Here is an 8,417-nt window from a genome sequence, read left to right as displayed (position 1 = left end):
GAAGTTTTTACTCCAACATTGTCATTTTTTAAATTTGTTTGTCATTTTGTGGCATTTTTGAAGAAGAATCTGAGGAAGATAAGCTTCTAGATAGGGATAGCAGAGACTCTTGAAGTAGTTCAGATAAATATCATAGGCAGTGATATGAAAAACAAGAAACATGTGAGTAACAGTGGAAAAGTAAAATTAGAAGTGATGACTGAATGAAGTAAAGAGGAAAAGAAGTCAACTATACCTCCGCAGTTCCTAATATCAAGGTCTGGAAAGGGTAAGTATGAGTCTAGGGGCAAATAGCATTTTAGTGGCAGGCACAGAATGACCACTGTAGGACTATTCGTTGCTGACCGGTACATAATTATAACCTAAAATATTTTGTCAATTTAACTCAATTATAATTGTACCTTAATTTTTACTTGTTTTAGCCCCATATGATGAACTCAAGTTTTTATTTTATTGTTTTAAATTTTCATTATTTGTAATTGTCATTAACTCAATAATAATTAATTCATTGTTTTCATTGTTTTTTTCTGATGCTTTAATATATGTCCCGGCCCGCGGGTAAGTCAACGGAGACCCTAGAGGGGGAGCGAGGATGAGAGGGGACAGGGGACACGAGAGATGGAGACAAGACAGGTTTCTGATCAAGTCTCGTTTATTGCAGAAGCTGTTACAACATATATACCGTAGGGCTAGAGGGGAGGAGCAAGAGGAGGGTACTGGGGCTACTTCCTTGTTGCCGGGTAGATTTGCAGCAGGCCCGGATATGTCCGTAAAAGGCACTCAAGAGTTCTAGCGGGGGGGCAAGGCCCCCCACAGGTCCTCCCTTTAAAATTATAATTTTAGAAAGGCGTCAGGAGAGCCAAGCCTGCGGGGGCTGAGCCTGTCTTGGGTCAGAGCAACACACGTGTCTGCACCGTGCACCTTACCCGTCATCGGTTAACCAGAGAATCAAGGCTCTGGCACCTGTCTTAGGCGGCACACGAGGGCTCTCTCATTGCATGGCACGCTTGCTCAGTTGCCCGTCATTGGCTTGCCAGCCCACTCACCAGGTGGGGCGAGAACACTTCGCCACGGCAAGGACCTAATCGATGGTCCGACATTCGTCCTGGTCAGCCATTGCCAATCTATTATAGTAGACCTGTATGGGCGCTGTTTTTATTGCCTCTATCTGGGCTCTAAGAAAGGCCATGATTTTGTTATAAAGTACGGGCCCTAAAGAAATGAGCAAGAGTAGACCCAATAAGGGTCCCAGCAAAGGGAGGAGATAAGGGAGGAAACCATTGAGGCCAGTCCAGAGGGGATTTTGAGTGAATTTTTGTCGTCATCTGTTTAAATCTTCCTGAAGTTCGCGAATTTTTCCCCTGACGATCCCAGATTTGTTGGCATAAAAACAGCAATGTTCATTTAAGGCTAGACTGTGAATAAGAGAGTTAAGCTACCCTGATTAAGCTTTTGAAGATAACCAATGTGGACATGCTACAATAACATATTCAGAACTTAACCAATATGAACGTTTTGTAACAACATATTTAGTGCTTAAATATCAAGGACAACCAATACAATCAATTTATAACATATTTAGATAATATTCATTGTGATATGTCTCCCATAAGACTATATAATATAAAATTTACTAGGGGGTCCCTTTAATGAATTAAGACCAGAATAATCATTTTCTGGGTGGCCACTTCTATATTCATCAAAGGGAGTTCCCATCTATAATCGTTTTGACAAACAATTAAGAATATATATCTTTTTATTTTATAACTGTTAATTGTAATTTGATTGTTGCGTGTGGGTAACAATGCACGTCACTTTCATAAAATAAATTTCAGTGGTACTTTGATCAATTAACAACCTGGGAAGAAAAGCATGTCTTTAGTTTAATAATATTATCTATAAGTCAATTTAACAATAGGCGAATATCCTTTGAAGAGGAAGGAACATATTGAGCTCAACTGTACAAACACAAACAACAGACAATAGACAAACATATAAGACAGTGTATAAAATTAGGGTGCACCCAAATATAACTAGCCAAATTGAATTATACTATACTCTTGATGATTATTAGATTGTAATTGTAGGCGCCATTGTTAACTGGTTAAGATTGGACAACGTCAGGTCATCGGCATCATCAGCACACCTATCAACTTGTTTTACTAGGCGTTCTGGGAGCCACCTGGCTGACTTCATTTCCTTGGAGTAAATACACACCGATCCTCGGCCCCAGATAAGTACAGGATCCGGCCTGTGCCATGAGTGGTCCAGGGGGTCTTTCCACATCACCGAGGCAAATTGTCATTGCGTCTCTGGTTGCCAGAAACGATTGGCTGCAGATAAACCTTTGGCATCCAAATTTAAGAAGTTAAGAATAAATAGTGCATGTGATATCAGATTTCTAGGAGACCCCTTAGTAGGATACCATTCCCCCTTTTTTATTTTGTCTAAAGTAATTTTAAGTGTGAGATTAGCCCTTTCTATAATGCCTTGTCCCTGTGGATTATATGGGATTCCCGTTATATGTGTTATTGTAAATTGTTTGTAAAATTTGGAGAAGCCAGAGCTGATATAGCCAGGACCATTATCTGTTTTAATTTGTTGTGGGCAGCCAAGCACTGAGAAGGCAGTGAGGAGATGAGCAATGACGTGTTTAGTAGCTTCCCCAGACTGCAGGGTGGCAAATATGAATCCACTATATGTATTAATGTTGACATGTATATATTTAAGATTTCCAAATTTAGGGTAATGTGTGATGTCCATTTGCCATAGGGCATTTGGAATCAAGCCACGAGGATTAACTCCCAGATGAGGTGTAGGAAGGTGCAGAGTGCACGTAGGGCAGGCCTTAACAATTTGTCTAGCTTGTTCTCTAGTAAGCTTATACATAAGGCGAAGCGTGTGAGCATTAAGATGATGGAATTGGTGTGCCTTCTGTGCTTGGTCAATCGGACTGGGGGCATCAGTATTTATTGAATAGGCAAAAGCCTGAGGTCTTGTGGCTAGGTCTGCTAAGTGGTTGCCCTCTGCAAGTGGGCCGGGTAGGTTAGAGTGGGCGCGAAGGTGCCCAATGAAAAAGGATTTGGATCGTTTTCTGATTAGATCTTGTAATTGGAGGAAAAGACCACCAGTCTGAGAGGCAAGTCTGATCAGTCCACATGTTTCTAATAAGGGAACAGATTGGGCAATGCAAGCACTGTCAGTAAAGAGATTAAAAGCTCGGGCAGGAAATGCGGTAAAGACCGCTATGACTGCCTGGAGCTCGGTTAACTGGGCCGAAGAGTGGGCGGTTTGGAACTGGACAATGTTATCATCCCACACATAGGCAGCCATTCCAGTGGAAGAACCGTCTGTAAAAACGGGTAGAGCCTCTGGCAGAGGAAAGCAAGAAGTGATCTTCGGGAAAATGAAGTCATGTCTGTTGGCAAAGTCAATAAGTTTGCTGGGAGGATAGTGGTTGTCCAATAACCCTGAATAAGAAGCAAGAGCAATTGGCCAGGAATCGGTGGTTTGTATAAGCCAATCGACCTGGTCCTTAGGGTAGGGTTGGATAATGACATCAGGTTCTTTTCCAAAGTACATCTTTCCATGGTCTCTGCCCAAGATAACTAGGTCTGCAACTGCAACATAATAGGGGTAAAAGACCCGCTTAGGGGAAACTGGGAGATGAACCCACAAAAGGGGAGCGGTTTGCCAAAAGACAGCAGTGGGAGAGAGGGAGGTTTTGCAGATGATATACTGTAAAGGAGAGTTATAATCCATAAAAGTAATTGTTTGATTTTGAATGGCTTGTTCCACTGTACTGATGGCTTTGCGCCCCTCGGCAGTGAGCTGTCGAGGTGAAGTAGGGTGGTTATCGCCTTGTAGGGTATCATAGAGAGGCTTCAGGTCATGTTTAGTGAGCTTTAAATAGGGCATAAGCCAATTAATGTCTCCTAGCAATTTTTGGAAGTCATTTAAAGTCTTAAGACCGTCCAGTCGCAAGGTAAGCTTTTGGGAGGAAATGTGACATCCCTTCATCTGAAATCCGAGGTAGTTATAAGGGTCTTTTAGTTGAACCTTATCAGGGGCAATCTGGAGGCCATGAGATTCAAGTGCCCGTCGAAGGTCAGCATAACAAGCTAAAACCTCACTTCCTAATTGCCCCGCTACAAGGATATCATCCATGTAATGGATAATATACATTTGAGGCCAATTGTCTCGGGTGGATTGGAGTGCCGCGGCTACAAATGACTGGCACAGGGTGGGACTATTGGCCATGCCTTGGGGCAGAACCAGCCACTGAAAGCGCTGCATTGGGGTACAGAAATTGGTCGCTGGAAGGCTAAATGTGAAGCGTTTTTGATCAGCAGGATGTAAGGGAATGGTGAAAAAGCAATCCTTTAAATCAATAATAATCTTGTAATACCCAAGGGGAATGGCTACCGGCGAAGGGAGACCAGGTTGTAAAGCTCCCATGAGTACCATGGTTTTATTAACTGCTCTAAGATCTTGTAAGAGTCTCCATTTTTCCGACCGTTTTTTAATGACAAAAATGGGAGTATTCCAAGGGGAGTGGCTAGGAATAATATGGCCAGCATGAAGCTGTTCCTGCACCAACTGTTGAGCTGCTGACAATTTCTCCTTAGAGAGGGGCCACTGATCGACCCACACTGGATCATCCGAGAGCCAGGTAATCTTTTCAGCATGGGCCGCAGGAGTGTCAATGGCCCCTATGGAAAATGGCCTAGCCCTGCCCGAGGGGGCCGAGGGACAGGCTCAATGGGGTGAGTAAGGTTTGTAGGGTGTTTCCCCAGTCCCGTTCCTGGAATGTACCCATTTTTAAACATCTGCATAGTGACAATTTCATTGGGGCTGGAAATAATTATCCCCATTTGTGATAGTAAGTCTCTTCCCCATAGATTAATAGGTAACCCTGAAATGATATAAGGTTGAATGGTGCCCTGATTACCATCTTGGTCTCTCCAGGTCAGATCTTTGGCACTTTGTTTAGGATTTTCACTCTGACCTATACCCCCAAGATGGGTGAGGGTGTCTTTTAATGGCCATGCCTGAGGCCAATCCTCTCCCTTTATGATAGTTACGTCGGCACCAGTGTCAACCAGCCCAGAAAATTGTCTCCCATCTAACCACAAGGTCACGAGAGGCTTTTGTGCTGAAAGTATCTCTGACCAGTAAACATCAGATGAGCCGAATCCCTGGCTGCCTCGGGCGTTGTTTAGAGCCTTATTAGAGGTAGAGAGAAGGGGAAGGAGTAGCAATTGAGCAAATCTTTGGCCTGATTGAATGGTATTAATAACTTTGGGAGAAGAAACCATAACTTTAATTTCCCCAGAGTAGTCATTATCTATCACTCCTGGGTAAACCAACAGCCCATTTATGGTACTACTGCTTCGGCCTATTACGAGGCCAAAAGTCTCTCTAGGTAAGGGTCCAAAGACTCCTGTGGCGAGGGCCTGGACTCCCATTTCTGGGGTCAATACTGTGTGGGTGGTGGCACTGAGGTCCAATCCGGCACTTCCTTTTGTGGCTCTGATGAGGTCTGAAATGGATTGCTGTTTATTGGAGCAAAATTGAGCGCCCCGTAAATTTGTTTGGAGTTGGGGGCCTGGGGCTGGCCCCCTTTCCCGTTTCCCGAATTCGAATCCTTAAGAGGGGGAAGGGGTCGGCCCTGGGCATCAGTTTTGGATCGGCACTCACTCGCCCAATGCCTCCCCCGATTACATCGGGGGCAGGGCCCGGGGGGCGGAGCATTGGGGCCCTGCATTTTAGTGGTCGGGCATTCTCTAGCAAAATGGCCGGTGGCCCCACACCGGAAACACTTATTGCCGACGTGGCGTTGCAAAAATTGTTTGACTGTGAAGCCTTGCATGGCGGCCGCCATGGCAAGGCCCTGTTGGTAGGCGGCCCCAATCTCAGAACAAAGGCGAATGTAGCCGGAAAGGTCAGTTTTCTTTTTATAGGGGCGGATAGCGGCCTGACAGGCGGCATTGGCGTTCTCAAAAGCAAGCTGTTTAACAAAATCTGTCCCTGTCTCCGCGCTCCCAAAAATCCGGCCTGCCGCCGTGAGAAGGCGGTGGACAAAGTCCGCAAATGGCTCGTCTGGGCCCTGCCGAATGTTAGTGAGGGAGGCACTCACATCTCCTTTGGAGGGGAGCTTTTTCCAGGCCCTAGTGGCGGCGGTCTGAATCTGGGCATATAACCCCGCATCAAATTGTATTTGTTGGTCGTTGGCGGCGTAGGCCCCCTCCCCAAGGAGCATGTCAAGCACCCATCCATTCCCCGCCTGAGCATTGCGCCTAGCAGTTTCTCAGCAATTTTTAACATATTTAGATTTCCATAATAAATAATCACCTCCTGTAAGGGTGGCGCGGGCCAGAGTCTGCCAATCAATTGGGGTGAGCCAATTTTCTGCCACCGATTCTAAAATAGCCATGGTGTAAGGTGCAGTGGCCCCATATTGAGCTGCAGCCGTTTTAAATTTTTTAATGACCTTAAAATCAAAACCACTGTGGTGTCTTCACGCCTGTCTCTGTGCGTCAGTAGTTTTAGTTACGGGAAAGGCTTCCGCATTTTTAAGTTTCAGGGATACTCCCGACCCGGATGGCACCCTAGGGGCCGCCCCTCTAACGGGGGGTCGTGGCTTAAGTTTGTCTTCTCTACGGACATTTTTATGGGCTTTGCCTGTTCTTAAGCCTTCAAGCTGGGTAATAAGTTCTTGGTGTTCCTTTTCTAACCTTATCTGTTCTTTTAGAAATTCTATTTTGTCCCGGAGTTCCTTTTGGGGATCAACAACAGGACATGCCAGAGTGGGAGTGTCGGGGCCTGAAGAGATATAAGGAGGGGGATATCCGGAGTCGCCCCACAATGCTCCCCCCGCGGGCTCCTCCGACCCGGAGCCCTCTTGGGGCGGATCTGGGGGCGGAGGCGGGCCACGATAGGCTTGAAGGGAGGGATATAGGGGCGGAACCTTCCGCAAGGGTGGGGCTGTCCTAGAGGCGGTGGCGGAAAGCAAGGAAGCAGGGGTTCGGCGAGGCCCTGCCCTACAGGGCTTGGCAGGGTTCGTGGCCGTTTGGGGTTGGCCCGAAGGGACGTCATGTCCGTCGGGGGCGGGATCGTCGTCACTGTCAAAGGACATCAAGTCCTCTTCTTTGTCTGACAAAGAAGTCGTGGTCTCAACGGGCCTGGGCCCCGGCGCCATATTGGCCCGGGAGACTGCGTCAGAATCACTGGCGGGTGTCAGCCCCTTACCATCTCGGAGAGCTACCTCCCCAGCCTGTATAGCCTGCGCCACCAGTGGATCCCTCGCTTTATGAGAAATAATATCATTAATCAAATTCCAATATGAGAACGCCGCAATAGGGACCTTCCCGGGTCCGCAAGTGGCATAATAATCCTGGAGAGCTTCCCCCGCCTTTTTCCATCTCTGTTCGTCAATGGTTCCCTCAGCAGGGAACCAGGGACAGAGATCTTTAATATAATCAAAAAATCTTAACAACTGTTTGACTGTAACCTTTACCCCTCGTGCCTGTAATGTCTTCTTGAGACCTTGCACAAACAATTCGTGCTGACTAATGCCCTGTCCCATAATCGCTGCTCAACTTACCGAGGTGCAAAAAGACGGCAGGTCCACGTCAATTGCAAGCCTCTCCCGTGTCGAGTGTGCTCTTTGTTCCTCAATCTTAATCTTAGGGCCCCTGAGCAGCGTCCTTCACTGGATCCCCCGTTCTCTGGCCCCACGTTGGGCGCCACTTGTCCCGGCCCGCGGGTAAGTCAACGGAGACCCTAGAGGGGGAGCGAGGATGAGAGGGGACAGGGGACACGAGAGATGGAGACAAGACAGGTTTCTGATCAAGTCTCGTTTATTGCAGAAGCTGTTACAACATATATACCGTAGGGCTAGAGGGGAGGAGCAAGAGGAGGGTACTGGGGCTACTTCCTTGTTGCCGGGTAGATTTGCAGCAGGCCCGGATATGTCCGTAAAAGGCACTCAAGAGTTCTAGCGGGGGGGCAAGGCCCCCCACAAATGCAGATCACAGACAATTTGTTGGTAAAGAATTTGTTACTAGTCTATGGACCTTTTACAGTCAATACATTTTTTTTCCTTTGCATAAATTGTTTACTTCTCTGAACACTGGAAAAATGGCTACTAAGTAGTTATTTTTTTATGAATAGCTTTCTGACAAACCATTGATATTGATCAAATTACAATGAAAACTGAAACAAGAACTCTTCCCGCAGTTTTATTATTCTTACATGGTCACCACCCAAGCAAAATCACACTCTGGATAAAAAGGAAGAAATACATGTAACATACACTTCAGAAACCACCAACAAATATGTAGTTGCAAAATAATTTCCAAACCCCAGACTCAGTGCCATAAATTACAGCTCGTGTCCTTTGGGGTTTCTGGTGC

At 46.2% G+C, this 8,417-nt stretch overlaps 1 long non-coding RNA gene across 1 annotated transcript; it reads right to left on the bottom strand.

The window, feature by feature from the left end:
• Positions 1-634: 634 nt before the first annotated feature.
• Positions 635-8,022, bottom strand: LOC147826733 (uncharacterized). Its single transcript, XR_015453432.1, has 2 exons — positions 7,607-8,022; positions 635-2,345 (listed from the first exon to the last, which is right to left on the bottom strand). It is a non-coding gene; the product is annotated as an uncharacterized LOC147826733 (long non-coding RNA).
• Positions 8,023-8,417: the final 395 nt, after the last annotated feature.

Source organism: Heterocephalus glaber, unplaced genomic scaffold, assembly GCF_053883595.1.
Source record: "Heterocephalus glaber isolate CG9 unplaced genomic scaffold, H.glaber_assembly_v1.0 deba00001461, whole genome shotgun sequence".
Classification (NCBI taxonomy): domain Eukaryota; kingdom Metazoa; phylum Chordata; class Mammalia; order Rodentia; family Bathyergidae; genus Heterocephalus; species Heterocephalus glaber.
The sequence above is the reverse complement of the archived record's forward strand: the minus strand, read 5'-3'. Positions and strand labels throughout refer to the sequence as shown.